At 38.2% G+C, this 20046-nt stretch overlaps 1 protein-coding gene across 3 annotated transcripts in view; it reads left to right on the top strand.

Annotated features, from left to right (window-relative positions):
• LOC139962702 (gamma-adducin-like) overlaps nt 1–2892 on the top strand; it is a 51154-nt gene extending 48262 nt beyond the window's left edge. For all 3 annotated transcript variants that reach the window (XM_071962908.1, XM_071962909.1, XM_071962910.1), the window contains one exon: nt 1057–2892. The gene's annotated coding sequence lies outside the window, so the exon portion shown is untranslated. The remainder of the gene's footprint in view (nt 1–1056) is intronic.
• The last annotated feature ends 17154 nt before the right edge of the window (nt 2893–20046 follow it).

Raw genomic sequence — 20046 nt, 5'->3', positions numbered from 1 at the left:
TTCTTTGGGATAACAGTGGAGAGACATATCGATGTTCTCTTTTGGGTCTGATCGTCAGGAAAATGCAGATTAAACTGCCGTGTCCATTTGGAACCTTGGAATTGAATTTAAAAGGAAGAAATCCTTTAGTACCCTTGAGTTTCTGAAAGGTTTCTTCTTTGGGATAACAGTGGAGAGACATATCGATGTTCTCTTTTGGGTCTGATCGTCAGGAAAATGCAGATTAAACTGCCGTGTCCATTTGGAACCTTGGAATTGAACCCTGCTACTGGAACAAATGTATTCCATCAGAGCATAGACAATGATTCAGAGAAATATGGCCTTTATATTAATAATCTGTTGTTTTCTTTCCCAAATTTTTCTCTTTGGTTAAACAATGAGTGAAAAGATTCATTCGGTTGGAAGCAGCACCGCCCCTTTTCACACCTTTTTTTTTTGGGGGGGGGGGGGGAAGAGACCTATTAGCCCTTAGGGTCTGAAAATATTACAATAGGATTATTGTGGTGGACAGGACAGACAACAGTTATTTTTGCTTGTAGCTGAATGTATGATGTTCAGGGATCACAAGGAAGTATCAAAAGCCTGATCAAAACTGCCGTCTTTTGTACTATCAAAATTTGTCAGAATAAAGAAATTGAAAGCCAAAATATAAAGAGTTTATCTGGCCTTGTAGACTGCGATTGAACCAGTCTCTGTCATCTACAAATAATAGAAAGTGGGTATCCATTTCTGTTTGTGACAGCAATAACAAAAAATGACTGCAAATTAACAAGTTTTTGTAAACTTTCTCTATTCAGGGATATGAATCCCAAATTCCACTCGAATATACCCCCCCCCCCTACTTATGAACTGTCACGTAGCTCAAGGTGACAAACTTACTACAAAGATGAGAATAGGCCTTTGGTGGTTCCTAATTCAATGACATTTCTCACAGTTAATTGAATTGACTTCCCCCACCCTCCGGATTATCCTCACCCATAGAAAATACCCTCCACCCAAGAATACATAAAAAAAAAACCATGGCTTACCAAGAACCTCTCTGCGTTCATTTTTCAGATTCCAATGAACCTTTCATCAGCAAAGGAATGGCGCAACTCGGTCTGAAGGACAATCGACCGCTGGCGGAATGGCTTGACCGGTACAACGCCAACCAGCCGGACCTGGCCGCCAAGCCCAACTTCACCACATTTCCACTGGACTTTAAGCCGTCACCGTGCAAACCGCTCTTCTTTGACATAGCTCTGAACCATATAGAGTTACCCTCCTTGGATGAGAAACTGGAACAGAATAAATCGTCCCCGCAGGGGGGTCTGGGTGGGTTCCTGCGTGGATGGTGGAGCGGGGGTGAAAAGTAACTCTCGATTTGCCACGATGTCGGAAAAAGGATTTCGGAAAAAGGTCTTTTGTATACATAAGCCGGTAGTATTTGGGAGGGCTCTCACTCTTCTCCTGCATGTGCTATAATCATCTTTTATTTAAGTTTTATTTGATTTTATTTGTTTTTTAGTATAGAAAACTACACCTTGTTGCAATGCAAACACCTCTGTGTTTGCATTGCAACAAAGGAAGGCCAAAAAGAATAACACTCACTTTTTTAACCTGGCTTGGCAAACAAAATTTGAAGAACATTCAAAATGGGAATTGGAATTTTATATATTTTGGATTTGGTGTTTGTGTGTTTATCTTGTTTAGAGAAAAAGAAGAAAAAAACAGCATCTTTATTTGATGGGGCTTTAAAGTTTTAAAAATGGGTTTCGGTTGTTGATTTCTTGGTCTACAAACATTGTGGTGCTTGACTGACTGACACTTTATGGGGGCATGATAAGGTGACTGAATTTAATATTGGCAGGAGTTATGGATGGTAGTTGGAAGGACCAGGGGTGGGGTGGGGGTTGGTGAGGCGAAGGATAGAGAAGGAGAAATGAAAGTGAAGAGGGAGAATCTTTGAATTGAATTTTCAGTTTGCAGTAGCACAGGTTTGCTGCATGATAAGGCTATATTTAAAGAAACTTTCAATAATGCACTCTTCGTGTATATAATTTGGGGTGTGGTAGTCGGAGCCGGGGGGGGGGGGGTGATTGAGACAGCAATGAAAGGGAGCAACCTTTCCACATATATGTTGTTTGTGCTATGGTAGTAACGTTTCCTTTTTCAAACTGGAGGGCAAAAAATGTAAAAATTGAGTTATCTAAAATTAATTCAAAATCAGGTTTAGTTAATAAATGAAAGTTAAAGACAATTTTATTGATGGTAGCAGGGGCGCCATGGTATTGTAAACTGAATCAGCAATCAGCCATGGAAGGCCAACTCCTTTTTGTTGGGAACTTGTCGTCAAGCAAACCTATGGATTCAAGCCCTATCTGGCTAAAGTAAGATGGGGTTATTATTTTTATCTAGGAGAAATCAATTCTTTTTCCCCTCATGTTGAAATGGTCTTCCAAATGTTTAAAAAAAAATGTCCAAAAAGAATGTACTGGTGTGAATTGGATAGCCACCTGGTGTGAAGTAAAAAGGCCATAGGCTTATCCCATATGTACATGTGACTGCTTAGTATCATTAAATAACTGCCCTCCAGGCTGATATTATAAATAATAGAAACATTATAGAAACTGTCTGTTGTCGCCCAACCATCTCAATAGTAGATGCAGGTATCACTAAGAATGTTTATGAAATATGTATTGCATGTTTTGATTAGTATTTGCATAATAATTTGATGAGGGATAACCTGTTTCTGGACAGGTAGTTGAAGGGTATTAACTGTGGTGGGAGGGATGAAGGTATATCCTGTCCATGAACTGATTTGTCATTAAAAAAAAGAAGTTATTTCAAAGTATCATTCTTTTTTTTCCTTTTTTTCTTCCTTTTACATGAGTATTGTAAAAGGAAAAGCAAAGATTGAGTTTGAGCCAGGGACCTTGAGATGCAAAAGCAAAAGTCTTTACCACTAGACCATTAGGTGGGCCTCTGGTTTCTAAAGCTTTACAAATATTTAAAGATCCTGCTGTTTGGACTTAGTCTTTTTTGTAAAAACATTTTCTCCACTACTCCCTCACCCCCCATTAGCTAGTCAGGGGGTGGGGTGGCGGCGAACTCACCTTGTCCGCGTTGAACCTTGTCAGGGGGAGGGGTGGCGGCGAACTCCACTTGTCCGCGCCTTTACCTTGTCAGGGGGAGGGGGCGGCGACCTCACCTTGTCCGCACCCTCACCCCCTCTCATCCTCACCCCCTCTCACCTGTCACCCTCGGTACTCACCTTGTCCACCTGCCAGGAGGAGGGGGACCGCCCGCCTTCGGGATTCACCTTATCCACTTGTCAGAACTCCTTTTGCGAATACTCACCTGGGGCTTGAACCGATGCAATCCAAACCAATCGCTTACTGAACGATGGAATAACCAATTACACCATTTCGGTTCCCTCTGGAAAAACTTCGTTTCTTATATTTATACTTCCACTCCCTCCAAAGAACAGAAAAGTAAAAGGCTCTGTCTAGACATTAACCGCAGACATGATGCTCTGTCTGGGAATCGAACCGGAGACATGGAGTTTGTCTGTGTCTCTCCAGTCCAGAGCACTACCAACTGCGCCACTAGAACTGTTGAGAATTAATGCTCGTTTCTAATATTTAAACTTCAAAGTCCAGAATGGAAGAAGGAAAAGAAAAGAAAATCAAAATGCTCTGTCTGGGAATCGAACCTGAGACACGGAGTTTGTGAGTCCAGAGCACTACCAACTGCGCCACTAGAACTGTTGAGAATTAATGCTCGTTTCTAATATTTAAACTTCAAAGTCCAGAATGGAAGAAGGAAAAGAGAAAAAATCAAAATGCTGTGTCTGGGAATCGAACCTGAGACACGGAGTTTGTGAGTCCAGAGCACTACCAACTGCGCCACTAGAACTGTTGAGAATTAATGCTCGTTTCTAATATTTAAACTTCAAAGTCCAGAATGGAAGAAGGAAAAGAGAAAAAAATCAAAATGCTCTGTCTGGGAATCGAACCTGAGACACGGAGTTTGTCAGTCCAGAGCACTACCAACTGCGCCACTAGAACTGTTGAGAATTAATGCTCGTTTCTAATATTTAAACTTCTAAGTCCAGAATGGAAGAAGGAAAAGAGAAAAAATCAAAATGCTCTGTCTGGGAATCGAACCTGAGACACGGAGTTTGTGAGTCCAGAGCACTACCAACTGCGCCACTAGAACTGTTGAGAATTAATGCTCGTTTCTAATATTTAAACTTCTAAGTCCAGAATGGAAGAAGGAAAAGAGAAAAAATCAAAATGCTGTGTCTGGGAATCGAACCTGAGACACGGAGTTTGTGAGTCCAGAGCACTACCAACTGCGCCACTAGAACTGTTGAGAATTAAAGCTCGTTTCTAATATTTAAACTTCAAAGTCCAGAATGGAAGAAGGAAAAGAGAAAAAAATCAAAATGCTCTGTCTGGGAATCGAACCTGAGACACGGAGTTTGTCAGTCCAGAGCACTACCAACTGCGCCACTAGAACTGTTGAGAATTAATGCTCGTTTCTAATATTTAAACTTCAAAGTCCAGATTTATGACTTATGAAAAAAATAGAAATCATATAAACAAAAAGCCTTTTCCGGTCACTCGGTCAGATAATTACACGAAATAAGTGTATAACAAAGACAAGGGTGTCTTCTACTCCACGTCTAATTTTAATTTCGATGGGTGCTTCAGAGAGGACAAGAGAGGGGCCTTAAAAGAGGGGGTTTTCCAAATTGTGCACTTAAAAAGAACACGTATTTCTATCGGGTCCTTTGAGACCACGTATCTCCCGAACGGAAGCAGATATGGACCTGGGAGTTGCAGATATGGGCTCCTGAGCATCGGTTACCCCCTGTCACGTCATATGGGCGAAATCGATTTGGGGTCAATTTTTGGCAATTTTTATTTGCGACAAAAATAGGTTTTTTGTCTGAAAAGTTTAAAAAGTACTTCTTTTTGATACCCAATTCCAAAATAAACTTCAGATTCGTAATCAGCGTGTCGCGAACTACCAGAAAAGATACACATTTATCGAATTTGCGACAACAAGTTTTTGCACCTCAAACTTGAAAAAGTAAGACCGAAAAACTTTTACGACGAACAAAGGATTAAAATCTTTTGTTGCCCCTAAAAGTTTTTCCGTTTTCTATTGTTCCTCTGAAAAGTTGCAAACTGAGCGAAATAAAAGGGCGCTCGACGCATCTTGCCAGTGATACGTGATTTCAAAGCAGTCAAATCAAACCTTTGTTTGTCATCTTGAGTTTTATCTTGACATTTATGAATAAATGGGTCAAATTTTGGCATAAATTTTGGAAAAAACTGCTTACGGTTTTTAAAGGTGAAAAAACTTTTTGTCGCAAAGGCGATAAATGTGTATCTTTTCTGGTAGTTCGCGACACGCTGATTACGAATCTGAAGTTTATTTTGGAATTGGGTGCTGTGTGGGGGCGTGCAGGGGAAAAAAATGATTTGTGATTTATGAAAAAAATAGAAATCATATAAACAAAAAGCCTTTCCCGGTCAGATAATTACACGAAATTAGTGTATAACAAAGACAAGGGTGTCTTCTATTCCACGTCTAATTTTAATGTCGATGGGTGTTTCAGAGAGGACAAGAGGGGGCTGAAAAGAGGGGTTTTTCAAAATTGTGCACTTATAAAGAACACGTATTTCTATCGGGTCATTTGCAGTGGCGGAGCTAAGGGTATTGGTCGAGGGGGGCGAGAATGGTCTGTAGGGGCGCTTTCGAAACTATCTAAGCGGAGCGCCACCACGGGTTTGGCGCGGAGCGTACCGAAAATTTTGAATAAAGATGCTCCTTAGATCGGCGGAAATGACACTTTCCGGGCCTTGCTAATTTGCAGATAAAGGATAAATGTCAATAGGTAGATGAGAGCGCAATAAAAACGTCAATAATAGCATATAAAGTGGTAAAAAGCTAAAAAAGGGCGCCAGCAGTCCATTTGAGTCCGTCAGGGGGGGGGGTATCCGCCCCCTGACTGTATGGACGCTCCGCCACTGCCAGATAGACCACCCCCTCCCCCCCCATGGTACGCCATTTGACGAAAGAATAACACACCCTCAATGCAACCTATACCTAATGGACACTTTCGTGGTATGATTATAGTCCCCCAAATGAGCCCATATCCAGCATAGCATATATATGTTCTAATAAAAATACAAAACTCCTAGTAATTGCCCACATTATTTTTTCTGAAAAAGGCAAATCTCTTAGAAATATGTGATAAATACAACTTAACGATAATTAGCCAAAGTACCAATCCTAGGATAAACCCAATAAACAATATTACAGAACTACTTGACTACCCATGTAACCTCAAATCACCTCGCAACTTTCGATACAAATCACATTCGATACAAATCCTAGAAGATGACTAAATCAGTGACAATTTTTCCACTCGTTTTTGAGCTAGACATAAACCTCAACCGCATACCAAATAACGAAGTGACGTATAATTACAATAAAACAGACTCCCAAAATACAACAACCAAAACAACGAGCTAAATTCAGTGGCGGCGGAACCGGGGGGGGGGGGGGGTAAGCGCAACACAACTACGTCTTAGGCCAATGATTTGCCTCATTTCAGCCAGTTCTCCAACATCCCCTGAAAGATATATCCTTCCAATGGTAGCACATTTCCCATGGATATATCCTTCAGGGACATGGGGGGGGGGGGGAGGGTAGGTGCGGAGCATTGCAGCCAGAGCATTCAAACGATATGATAATTGATTGTCTCTATCATGCCTCATCGAATATTAGTGTTTTAAATAAGAGTGTAATAAGCTAAACGCTATACACTCATCAAAATTTGCGTTTACACTACGAGTACACGCAAGGCGTGGAACATGGCTCTATGTGCGCAATTAATTATTAAACGAACAAAAACACAATATTAGCATTTCACCTGTACTGTATAGGGTACATGCATTCGTGACTGTGCTTGGTTCATAGAAATTTGTTGGCAACTGCACATGGTTTGGAATTACCCATTTGTTGACATTAAGAAATGCTTTCTGTTTTTTCTTAGGACATTTATTTAATTATTGCATTTAATTGCAAGTAGTAATTTACTACACTCAAAAACGTCTTTGCGAGTACACTACGAGTAATAGCTACTCTCTTAAAACACCCTCGAATATACAAATTACAATGCTTTTACAGATTTTTTGGTGCAATCTGAGAAATTGCAGGCTTGAGACCAATATCTTAGGGCTAGGTATTCGCAGCATAAAACACTCGGCAAGTGCCGTTTCCGGGCATCTGGGGGTTTGAAAACCCCAAAATTGTCTTGTACGCTCCGCATCAACCCATGGTGGCGCTCTGCTTAGATAATCTTAACACATTAGCACCCCAATAATTTTCCCGTTCCGCCGCGCCTGGCTAAATTACATCGACAAGTACTGTGACAGCGTTGCCCATCAATCATATCTTCAATATTTTCAAAAGACACTGTCATTTAAAAACAAAACAGAAAACGAAAACTAAATAAGAAAATCCTTACACTTATGAAACTCAGACGTCGCCTACGTAGAACCTATATCATCTCCCGAGACCTAACTCTAAAAACCCAAATTAACCAACTTAAATAGCAATAAACAGACAAATATTGGCGGATGAACAAAACCGCGTCCCAAACAACTGCGATTTAATAAGTAATGATAAAAACCCGAAACACTTTTGGAAAATTTAAAAAAATCATTAACCCCATTACAACCCCAAACACAGGTAAAACAGACCAAGGCCTTAGAGATAACGTAGGTAACCTCATCACAAAAACTCAAGACCAAATAAAGCTAATTGAATCGTACTTTAAAAGTATATTCAATATCTACGATGGCCCCCGATACGATATCAGCTGTAAACACGAAATAGACCGTACAATTATCAGAAATGCAACCAGCTTTAACACCAACCCATTAGGATGTCTCAACAAAAAACATCCCTCTGCTCAATAAAATAGATATAAACAATTGGTATAGTGCCACTAAAAAATGCATCCTCCACTGGTCCTGACAACATAAATGACCAAATGCCTAAAAACTCCCCTCCGATATTCATTAACTCTCATATTTTCCCACTATTTAACGAACTCCTTAGACTGGGTTATTTCCCAACCCCATGGAAATCCGCCAAAAAGATTTTAATACCGAAACTAAGTAAAGACCGCACCAAAATTCAAAACTATCGACCAATTAGTCTCCTCCCAGCCGTATGTAAGATTTCCGAAAGAATTATAGATAACCGCACCAGATCCCACCTAGAGCAAATTAATCACCTTTCCCCGTATCAATCGGGCTAATTCCGCGCACACAAATCTACAATAAACCAAACTTTCTGCTGATCTTATTTTTTAAGCCTCTGAAGAAGATCCTGCTAGGATCGAAACTTTTACACATTCTATTACACAGGCTCTCTAGTGGATAAGCTAACAGTTTCATTCTGCTATCTTTTAGGCAGAACAAAGGTTTGTGAATCCTTTGTTCGTTTTAAAAGTTTTTTTCGGGTTTCTATTGTTCCTCTGAAGTTGCAAACTGACCAAAAAAGAGGCCGATAGAGAGCGCTCCACGCATCTTGCCATTCATAAGTTATTTCAACGCAGTCAAATCAAACCTTTCTTATTCATAAATGTTCTCCAGTTTCACGGTGTTGTTTCCTCGGAAATTGTATGCTAAGCGATAGAAGTGTTCAATGTTTTAATCGTAATTTTTTCTTCAAAAATGGAACGGAGGGTGATAAAATACTGCCTGATACTGTTGTTTTAACTGGTTGTTGTATATTAATAGTTTTCAACCGCTCCGCGACATGAGCTATGCAGATTCAGGAAACGTTGTCTTGACCATTACTTTAGCAACAAGGCAATCAAAAGAATTAAGATCTTTTAAGGACTCAAAATGTAGAATATATATTCCAAAATGTTTCAATACCCAGAGAGAACAGTCTTCCTATGTGATATAAAGACATACAGATGCTCTATGTATGAGCACATGGACATATTCTTTGATCAATTTGAGCAAGAAAAGCAGCTCTGCCAACCCTTTAATAATTAATGAGTAACATGACATTGTTTTATTTTCACTATGAAACATTTTCACAAGTTACTGCCAAACCTAGAGTCATGTAGTATAAATCACTGAAAATAATGCCAATTTTGAGACCATTTGAAATATGAAGTTCAATAAAGGTGTACGTTTTGAGTTATCCTGTACAGCATTTGAACATCACCCTCCGTTCCATTTTGAAGAAAAAATTAGCATTATTTCTCAACAGTTGCAGTGACGCAGTGGTTAGCAAGGGCGTAGGAACCGAGGGGCTGGATCTAACTGCGCCAAAGTTCAATACAGGGGAACTTGAAATGCAGCTATTGGTCAAGAAAAATTGGTGGGGACACGGTATATTATGTCCCCACTACTGAAAAAAAGTTGATGGGGACGCGTCCTGCTGTCCCCACCAGGATCTGCGCCCATGGTTTGAAGGCTGTTCATCCTGGAACGCCATTTTCATGCTCACTGATATGATGTGATATCTGCTGTTTGCTTAACAAATTCGAATAATTGAAATGAGACTGAAATATATAACTTTGATCTGTTTATTGTGCAATTCCCCACATTCTTTTCATTTCGAAAGACGCACAGTTTCAAGTTCAGTTCACTGAAGGTTTCGATTCTCTATCTGCCTTCAGTTTAGGTAAGATCTTGGGATATTCATCCCTAGATATCGCTGGATATTGCTAGAAATCCATACAGCACAGTGTTCTTGGTATTTCTTGGGATTTTTCGGGCCTGATCTTGGGAAATTGCAAAATCGGGAGTGGTTACACTCCATTTAGGTCAGTGCACGTATGGCAAGCCGTTTTAACATTTACCTCGCAATTCGACTTAAGTCGAATACATTTCACTTAAGTGGAATTCAGTTTCACTTAAGCAGAATACTATTTAACTTGAGTGGAATTCTATTTCACTTAAGTGGAATACCATTCCACTTAAGCTTAATTGTATTTTACTTAAGCTGAATTCATCAACTTGTCACTGCATCTTACTTAAGCTAAATCTATTTCACTTAAGTGGAATTGTATTTCACTTAGGAAATGCATTTCACTTAAGTGGAATTGTATTCTACTTAAGTGGAATACAATTCCACTTAAGTGGAATGTCCTGTCTATTTCACTTAAGTGGAATACAATTACACTTAAGTGGAATACAATTCCACTTAAGTGAAATGTGATTGGATAGTCTATTTCACTTAAGTGGAATATGATTGGCTAGTGTATTCCACTTAAATGGAATGTGATTGGCTAGTTCATTCAACGCCAAACTTTGCCCATGCCTTTGCGCGCCATTATAAACAACTTGCCGCGATACGTGTACGTACGTGGTGTCGATATGTGCACAATGAATATCGGCTGTCCATCTGGATCCACCTAGCACTTAACATTTGTGCAAGGTGAGTACGTACGTACCTGACCTGGTACCTGACGAATACCATTACCAAAATAAAGCCATGGCAAATACATTACAAGTGGTTGGAGCTACAGCCGAAAACGCATTGACAAGGGCTAGAGAACGTATTACTTTTTTTTTATTTTGGATGGAATCTTTTACTTCGTCAAAAGTTTCACTATCTAAAAAGTTACGAATTCTGCCTATGTTACTTAAACAAGATGTAAGCCGCCTCTGTTGTGCATCATACTGATTGTTCCCCTGTGCAAGTGAGAAAACAACACTTCGAATTGTGTCTGTAACAACAACAATTATTTGATCGCATTCCAGCAATGTTAGATGTGAATGATTAGCCATAGCCATAATGTACACGTGCAACGAGGATCGACTACATCATCATATGTGATGAGCAATTGAATGCGTTACGACGAACATTACCCTAAATTGTATTTATATATAAGCCACATATCAACATTTCCACTTAAGTGGAATTGTATTTTACTTAAGCAGAATAGAATTCCACTTAAGTGAAATTGACGCCCAAAAGATATTATTTCACTAAAGTGTAATTGTATTCCACTTAAGTAGAATACAATTCCACTTAAGTGGAAATGCATTCCACTTAAGTGGAATTGTATTTTTAAGCAGAATAGAATTCCACATAAGTGAAATTGACGCCCAAAAGATATTATTCCACTTAAATGAAATTGTATTCCACTTAAGTGGAATACAATTCCACTTAAGTGGAAATGCATTCCAATGCATTCCAATTCAACTGGAATTGTATTTCACTTAAGTGGAAAAGCATTTCACTTGAGTGGAATTGTATTCCACTTAAGTGAAATAGATGGACTATTTAGCTTAAGTGAAATGTTATTCCACTAAAGTGGAAATGTATTCCACTTAAGTAAATTACAATTCCACTTAAGTGGAATGTATTTCCACTAAAGTGAAATACAATTCCACTTAAGTGGGAGGCATTTCCACTTAAGTGAAATAGAAATGTCCATTTCCACTTAAGTGGAATGGAATTCTACTTTAGGGAAATTGAACTCCACTTAAGTGGAATACATTTCCACTTAAGTGGAATAACATTTCACTTAAGTAGAATGTATTCCAATAAAGTGAAATGTATTCGACTGAAGTCTAATTGCGAAGTAAATGTTAAAACGGCTTGCCATATGCACGATCTCTCTCTCTCTCTATATATATATATATATATATATATATATACACAGCCCGATCACTAGACTCGTTATCTATCGATGAAGTGGTGTGTTGCCGGATTTTGTCAAGGTTTTAGTAATACGGGCGAAGGTTATTGTTTAAGTTTTGTAACCCATTGGGAAGCGATAAGAGGGGTTGGGCGTAGGGGTTGTGGGGGTGGGTGGTGGGGCATTTTCACGCAGATTGGAACAATTTCAAGAAGTGATAGGTGCGTCCGCCTGTCCCCCCCCCCCCCCATGCACTACATGATATTCACAGGAGAAGTGCTCAATTCTCTAATCACATGCGGAATTTATTTTTAGATTCATTGTATGAGTTACGGTACGAGGTTTAGGGTAACAATTAGCATTCAGGTCGGAGTATAACATTTTATCTCTGGATGGCAGTGTTGCATCGAAGGACATATATCTAGTGCAGTTCGCATATAGATCCTGGTCTAATACTGAAAATGCATCATGTTCCCGACGACTCGGTCGAGTTCGAGACCAGCCACAGTTGGTTTCATAGCACAATTGTACAATTGTTTATATATATATATATATATATATATATATACACATATATATATATATACATATATATATGTATATATATATATATATATATATATATATATATATATATATATATAAATATATATATATATATATATATATATATATATATATATATATATATATATATATATATTTATATATATATATATATATATATATATATATATATATATATATATATATATATATATATATATATATATATATATATATATATATATATTAGTGAGAGAGGAAATATGAAAACGTCAAAATGGAGTTGTCGGTGGAAGGGGTAGGGTGAGGCGCACACCCATTCCAAAATCATTGATCCGTCACTGGCTACCCTATGTGTATAATAGGGATCAGCCCTGTAATTATGTCACTGTTCTTTTTTCTCTTCCCAGTTGCTTGCCGTTTTTTCTACTCCCTCCTTTTCTCCTTTTCCTCTATTTCTTCTTTTTCTTTTCCCTTCCTTCCTCCCCTTCTTTCCCCTCTTTTTCCCCTTTTTTCTTCTCTCTTTTTTTCTCTCCTCTATTTCTTACCTGGGGGGCGCACGCCCCCAACGCCCCCTAGATACGCGTGCCCCCCCTGGATACGCGCCTGATCAAGGTGGTCAGAATTTGACCCTAAGTGACCTTTGACCTCTTCATAGAACATTCAGTTCTTGTACATTTCTGAGCATGAGGATAATCGCAGCTTTGATTTTGATGTCGACAAGGATTTCAGGCTTTTGGCAGCTGATGACTCCAATTTACATTTGACCTCTTAACAGAACTGCTCAAAGTGTAATGCTCAGTGAGGGGGACCTACCACCTAATTATGACATTTTACCAATGCTACAGATATTCACTAAACTAGACTACAAGGTTTTTGTATTTTGGCCGCTCATGACCTCAATTGACATAACTTCATAATTTCCATCTGTAAATATGAGAAAATTTTCAACATGATACCCTTGAGAAGGGCACTTTTGAAAACATGCAAGAGAGAATAAAAAACCCAGTATTTTTAGGTGCAGGGCAGAGATGGTCTTATGGTATTGCAGAAGTATTCAAGACGATGCATGAAATAAAGGTAGAGTTCCCCAGAAAAAAATTCTGCCAAACTATTCCTTAAAATTTAGGAGAGCAGTTTTTCAAGTGTTTTAAGTACAGCTTTCATAACAGTGTTCTCTATTATATCTCTTGCTATTTCAAGGAAAAAACTGCATATCTTAGTGCTTCAATATTTACACACATGGTGATACAAAATAAAGAAGTAGAAAAGCTTACATATATATACAGTTTATACATATATATGTATATATATATATATATATATATATATATATATATATATATATATATATATATATATATATATATATATATATATATATATATATATATATATATATATATATATATAAATATATACATGTACATATAGATAGGGAGTACTCAATTCGATTAAGCCCAAAAGGGTTTCTTAGTTGACTTCCTTTCACATTTTTTACTTATTTGTACTTATATTGTCTTGTTCACCTTGAAATACTATGTGATGAAACAAATAATAATAATAAATATATCTTTTAAGAAGCTGCAACATCGGTGGCTCAAAAGTTTGTGATCCTGAAAGTTTGAGACCGGCAGGACTATCTGGTAGCTGGATCGAATCACTTTCCGATTCTTCTTCAACTTTAGTCCCATTTCTAATCCCTTTGGGGGTAACTTCCATCAGCTTGTCTCTTTGGATTGATGAAGCGTTCGGCACGTCGCTACCAGAATTGGAACAAACTTTTCTGTCTTCTTCTGCCTTCAGGAGGTTATCATCTTGTAAGCCTTTCCTGATCTGGTATAAGTTAGACTGTACTTAACTCGGAGGTAAGATGGAGGCTTTCATGTCCATAATGAGACTAGAGTAGGGATCTGAATCGGCTACAGGGGCTTGGGATTCCAATTTATTGTCTCTGTCTGATGTTTCGTCATCTTCCCAAGTCTCTTACAAATTTAAGTCTTCTGGAGGTCTCTCTGGGAGCTGTTCCATGTTGGACACCATAGGTGGTTCTGTCGATAAAAGAGTATGAAAGAAAATTACTAGATAGGAATACACAAGCCATGTAGACGTAAGAACTCTGCATAAAGTGTAGATCATGCATGTTACATTTGAAGACTCAAATGAGTCAACGATAGCCAATAATTTTAAGGGCAAAAACGGATTGCTTTGGGTGATAGGAGGGGGTGGGGGATTAACACTTTCTTGGTGGGAGGGAGTCAGAGCCACAGACAGAGATCTAAGAACATTTAATGATTTCCCTAACTTATGTAATGTCAGAAATGTCAATTTTTTAAATTTTATTTATAACCCATCTACTAGTGAAATGTCTAGTATTGTTGTATCAACTACAGTAGTTACAGAATATTATTATAAAATGTAAAAAAAAATGTAAAATTTTTTGATTGCAATAGATTTACAAGCTATATTACAATGGAAAGACATGAAGGAAAAATTCATAAAAAAGATGACTTTAGAAACAAAGCTTAACAAACCTCAGTTAATTTGTTGTGAACGGTTGAAAAACAGCGTTATTAGGCCAGGCTGGATTTTTTTTGCCACTTTTAATTTGTAAGGGAACGACCCATTAATTTGCCGAGGTTCATCGGTTTAGAGTGACAAGACTATTTAGTCTAATACTTTAACCATTTAGCTGAGTTCCTCAGATCCAGCACAAAATCACAAAAAAGATATTTACCTGTCTCAAATGACATGTTTACAGTGGTAGTACAAATTTGTCAACTTTTGGATAGATGGTGTCTAATTTTCTTTCAATGGGTGCAAGGGTGTTGTTGTTTTAATATCAAGTTTAAGGAACATGCTTTGGTTGAGTGAGTTATTAGAATGTAAAGCAATGGGTTAACATTAACATTAAAGCCTGTTCTAGAAGAGCTGATAACATCATCAAGTTAGCCTTTAAAGGAACATACCGGAGGTTTAGCATATTTTAACGGTAAATAGCTTGGAACTGGATCAGCAATTAACCTTGTTCTGATGGACTACGACATTATTGTGTCTAAAATTCAGCCTACATTTGTCATTTAGGTAGATACTGAAGAAGTGACGGATATGAAGTCATGCTGTCGAGGAAGGAAACTTTCTTTTACAATTTTATTAATTCTTATTCTCATTTCATTATCTGACAATAACACGGACGGAGAAATGTACTACATCTCAAACCTGCACATAATCAGAAAGCAAAGCCAGAATATTAAACTGGAGGGTGGAGTGGAGGCAATAAGTAAGTGTTTACTATTTTGAATACATGTGCTGAAAGTTTCTCCATTTTGTTTATCATTATATTGATGATAACACTAGAGTTTCTGTTAATGGAAAAAAAAAATGCCCAATATCTTTGCATTTGTGTAGCAAGTCAGTCAATTTCATAGCAAGATTTGCTCGGGTAAATGGAGCAACAGAGTTCGGAGTGGGTTTAGTGGTACTGGATATGTGTTTTGGTGGGGTTACAGACAAAATCTAAGAGATGGGGAATCTAGGTCCCACCCCTGGCTGCATCCAAACAGCAAAATACTAAGTAACTAGGTGTTAATTTACACATAAATAACAGGTCTTTAATTGAGATGGAGAACAACACACAATAACTGCAATGTTCCTAAATATTCCACTAAAACCCGCCCCCCCCCCTCCCATCCTCCCAGACCAATTCTCTCCTAGTCTCATTACGTGTAGGGTTTCCAGAAAGATCTGACCTGACTCGGCGTTAATTTTGTTACAAACTTTTTCAAGAGTTTCCTCTAAATATATTTATATTTATATCTCTGGGATTATAGGGAAAGATTATCACTGCACAGAACAAAGCCTTATTTGTCAAAACAAACGTGACACAATGCGCATACAATTTAAGGGAAACCCCCCCCCCCCCCCAAAAAAAATAATGCACAGTACCATATGGCAAAACTTATGGCAGGTATCATATTGTTTCCAATACACTAGTAACTGCACAGCTACTTTGATGATGGGTAAAAGAGCAATTTGCTTTGCGTGAATACTTATTCAGTTCTAGGAAAAAAGGAACGAGCTTGTTATCCTTACAATATTCACCCCAAAAAAATACTTTACACTAAATCTGAGGACGAAGTACATAAACTTGATGTATTCTTTATGTTATGTATTGCCTTATGTATCACTTGAGTGACTCTGAATGGCACAAGCTAGATTGTACCTGACTTGAAGGTAGTAGCTTTATCCCTTTGTGTCCTGTATATTTGTCTTGTTTGTGTCTTGTTTTGTGTTATGTATTGTTTTGAGCAGTACATGGTATGCATTCATTTCAGAGTTGGAGAATATTCCTCACTTGACTCCCAGGGTTTGAAAGGTACAGTTGTACAAGACTGGCTGTGTCATTTGTGGGCGTGGTGTGTTGGTCATTATTGCTGTTGTGGTAAGACCCTGTGAGGGCACTAAGTTGTATTCAGGCTTGTTGAGATGCTTGAAGCTTAGCCTGCGAGGCCAACATTTTATATGCAAAAAAACATATATTACTTATTGTCACCACCTGAGTTAATTTGACCAGTAACCGGTTCTGTGTGGATGTATCGTGGTGCCAGTCTGTACCTGGAGAGCAAGTCAAAGCCCAGTGAAGTAAGTCAACATTATTTATCCTTGTTAAGAACATGTGGGGACAGGTGAACAGTGACATTTTGTTTATTGAAGTGTCACTGTTGTTGTGGGGGTTTGTATCCCGACCTAGGCAACTTTGGCTCTAGCCTAGGGGATATGTCAATAATACTTAGTAATATGTGTTACAAGATTATGCAATCAGGGATCACTTTAGAGAGGAGCATTGTGTCTTGGGGTATGGCATGATATTTCAGATACAGAGATTATGTTCTAGAATAATCCTGGCCATTGAAGCTGCCCTAGGGGTAGAGATAGTATGCATATAGTAAGTGTTGTATTGGAGCAGTTAGTGGGGGCATTATAGAATTGGGAGCCTTGTGATAATTTAGGACTTGGTGGTGGGTTTATGTAATTATTTATGTTGTTATGTGTTATGCGTTTTCAATATCCCAAAGGGAAATTCACATCTGCAGGAAGGTTCACTGTGGTTAGGGTTCGTCTTACAAATACCCTCGGGATAATTCCAGAGCATGTATTTAGACAAAATACTAGTTAACGTATTTTGTACCCTGCAGTTCTCGACAATCAGCGGAGCAAGAGAGACAAGGGGTGCTGGCCTAAAGAGAAAGTAGCCCAAAAGACGGGAGCTGGTGAAACAGTGACAGCGACCTGAAGGTTACCAAACTTTTGGATTGAAATTGTCATTTGAAGATGTGAAAAGAGATCAAGTTTCTTAATTTCTAGAATTTCCTAATGCTATAATTCAATCATTCCCTAATTTGTGATTTATATGAAGGGTGTAATTTCATGAAGGGGTGTTTCAGTCGGTAATTGTATCACTATATTTTTCTGTTCTATACACCCACATGTCCGCGTTCTATATGAACGGGTGTTTCAGTCGGTAATTGTATCAATATATTTTTCTGTTCTATACACCCACATGTCAGAGTTCTTTATGGAGTCAAGTACCTAGCTGTTATCCTCGCCTAAATTAACAAAGTTAGCATCATTCCCGTGTTGGTCAGGGGAACAGTGACACTTTAACCTTCGGAAAATTCCACTCTCCTCAACTCTGTTGTACTCCATCGCCTTCGGTAAGACTGAATATTACTAAGTGATATTCCATCATGGTTAGGGATACTTCTTTCCGGGGGTGGGGTGGGGATGGCGGAGACAAAAAATTTAACAACTGCACTCATTCAATACAAAAACTTGGCATCAATTCCATATAAGTTAGGTAACATTCTCGCTTGTGAACTACCATAAATAGAACATTTTCACCAAATTTAAACGTCCCTGATTTATGCTTGACATGATCCTGTTAAACGCGCTCGGGTTTATTTAGCAGCGAAGTAAATCTTTGTACGCAAGACCGACTCATTGGTTAGTTTTGAAATTCATTCCAACTTTCTTCGCACATGACCATATCTGTGACCCGCTCGCAAACAATAGTCCTACAACCCACTGTCTCCAGCATACTGCTACCAATAATTTTATACAATGCGAGCATCATATCCATCTTGTACTCTCAACGTACCAAACCCAAAAGGAAGAAACTTGAAAATGTACCTGGCTCTTCCTCCTTCTGTATGGCTTTATGAGACTGAACGACCCTTTGACCTAACATCTTGATCTCTGCTAACAGTCTCTTCACGGAATCCTCTGATTTTACTACGCTGTCCTTCAACGTCTAAGCAGAAAGAAGATGGATTAATAATCAATCATGCAAATATGCATTATTATACAACACCTAATTGTAGTCTGGTCATTTGACTGGTCAATTGCTTGTTGATTGCATGCAAAATCCGCTCTATTCCACTCTATGAAATAGAACCATGAGTTATACTTTTTTGGTAGCACTTTTTCAATGGTAAGAGAGCAGAGAAACCTGTCTGTTCAAAACAATCGGTTGCATGAGTGCATTTTACCCGTCTTAGTATAATATGTTGCATAAAACAAATAATGAATGGTTTCCATTCGTGCAATAGTGCAAATATTTCATTCGTTGAAAGATGTAATTTGTTCCATTCAACTCTGCTGCGCCCGTTGAATGGAACATTCCATCTTTCAACTCATGAAATATTTGCACTATTGCACTCATAACCATTCAATATTTGTATAATAATCAATCATGCAAATATGGATTAATAATCAATCACGCAAAGATGGATTAGTAATCAATCACGCAAAGATGCATTAATAATCATCGTTGCTTACAGATTTCTCTTTTGTTATACAACCCACGGGGGAAATGAATTCCACCCCACCAAGATGGGGAATACTGTATTTTCACTTTCGTTAAATGACGTGTTAAATTTTTCCCCATAAGGTCTGTTCATACCACCGTCTCTTATGCTATTGTCGCGTTACAGAGCAGACGTCACTTACTCTTTTCGTTGGGATCTGGGTAGGAGTTGAAATTTAAGCGCCAATGAATGAGCTGGAGCTTGTGGATTAAACACCAAATGTTTCCTCCCCTACAGCAGTGGGTAGTTTCACTCAACATTCTATTAAACATGAAATGTAGTGTAAGCACTGAAACTTGAAATTTTCAACATGTTACATGATGTTGCATGTTAGTCGCAATTTAACCTTGCATCTCATGATATCAAACACTAACATGTTAGGACAGCCCTTGAACAAAGCAATTAAACATACATTAAAGTAATGAAACTATACTCAAATTGACAGTTGAATGATCCATTAATTAATAGTTTTGTCATCTCACCTTCATTCTGCCATGGATTGCTTCATTAGTCATCTTAATTCCTTGCATACCTTGAAGGTAGCCATCTTTATAATCTCTCCTGAAACTTGCCTAATAAACTCCCTTGTTATGGGATCTTAGCATCTATTAAGATTAAAACATAAGACAAGATGGCAATCTATGGTACTCATCTCTATGATGGAATGGATCTACAATGAACTTTGACCTTGACCCTAAACAACTGCATAAGTTCTAATTTAAAATTTGTCTCATTATAGTCAACATATCTGTGGTTTAATGACTTTTTCCAACATGCTGACAAGCAGAAAATGGCTACACTTTCTGGGTATCTGACCTTTCACCTATGACATTTAGACAATCACCAAAGATCAAGTTTACAGTACATGGTCAGGCACCTACCCACCAAGTTTGAACCTGATCGGACTAACAGTCTAGGACACACTCTTTTGCACAATTTAGACCAATTTTAACTTTA

This window comes from Apostichopus japonicus, chromosome 21 (assembly GCF_037975245.1).
Source record: "Apostichopus japonicus isolate 1M-3 chromosome 21, ASM3797524v1, whole genome shotgun sequence".
Classification (NCBI taxonomy): Eukaryota; Metazoa; Echinodermata; class Holothuroidea; order Aspidochirotida; family Stichopodidae; genus Apostichopus; species Apostichopus japonicus.
The sequence above is the reverse complement of the archived record's forward strand: the minus strand, read 5'-3'. Positions and strand labels throughout refer to the sequence as shown.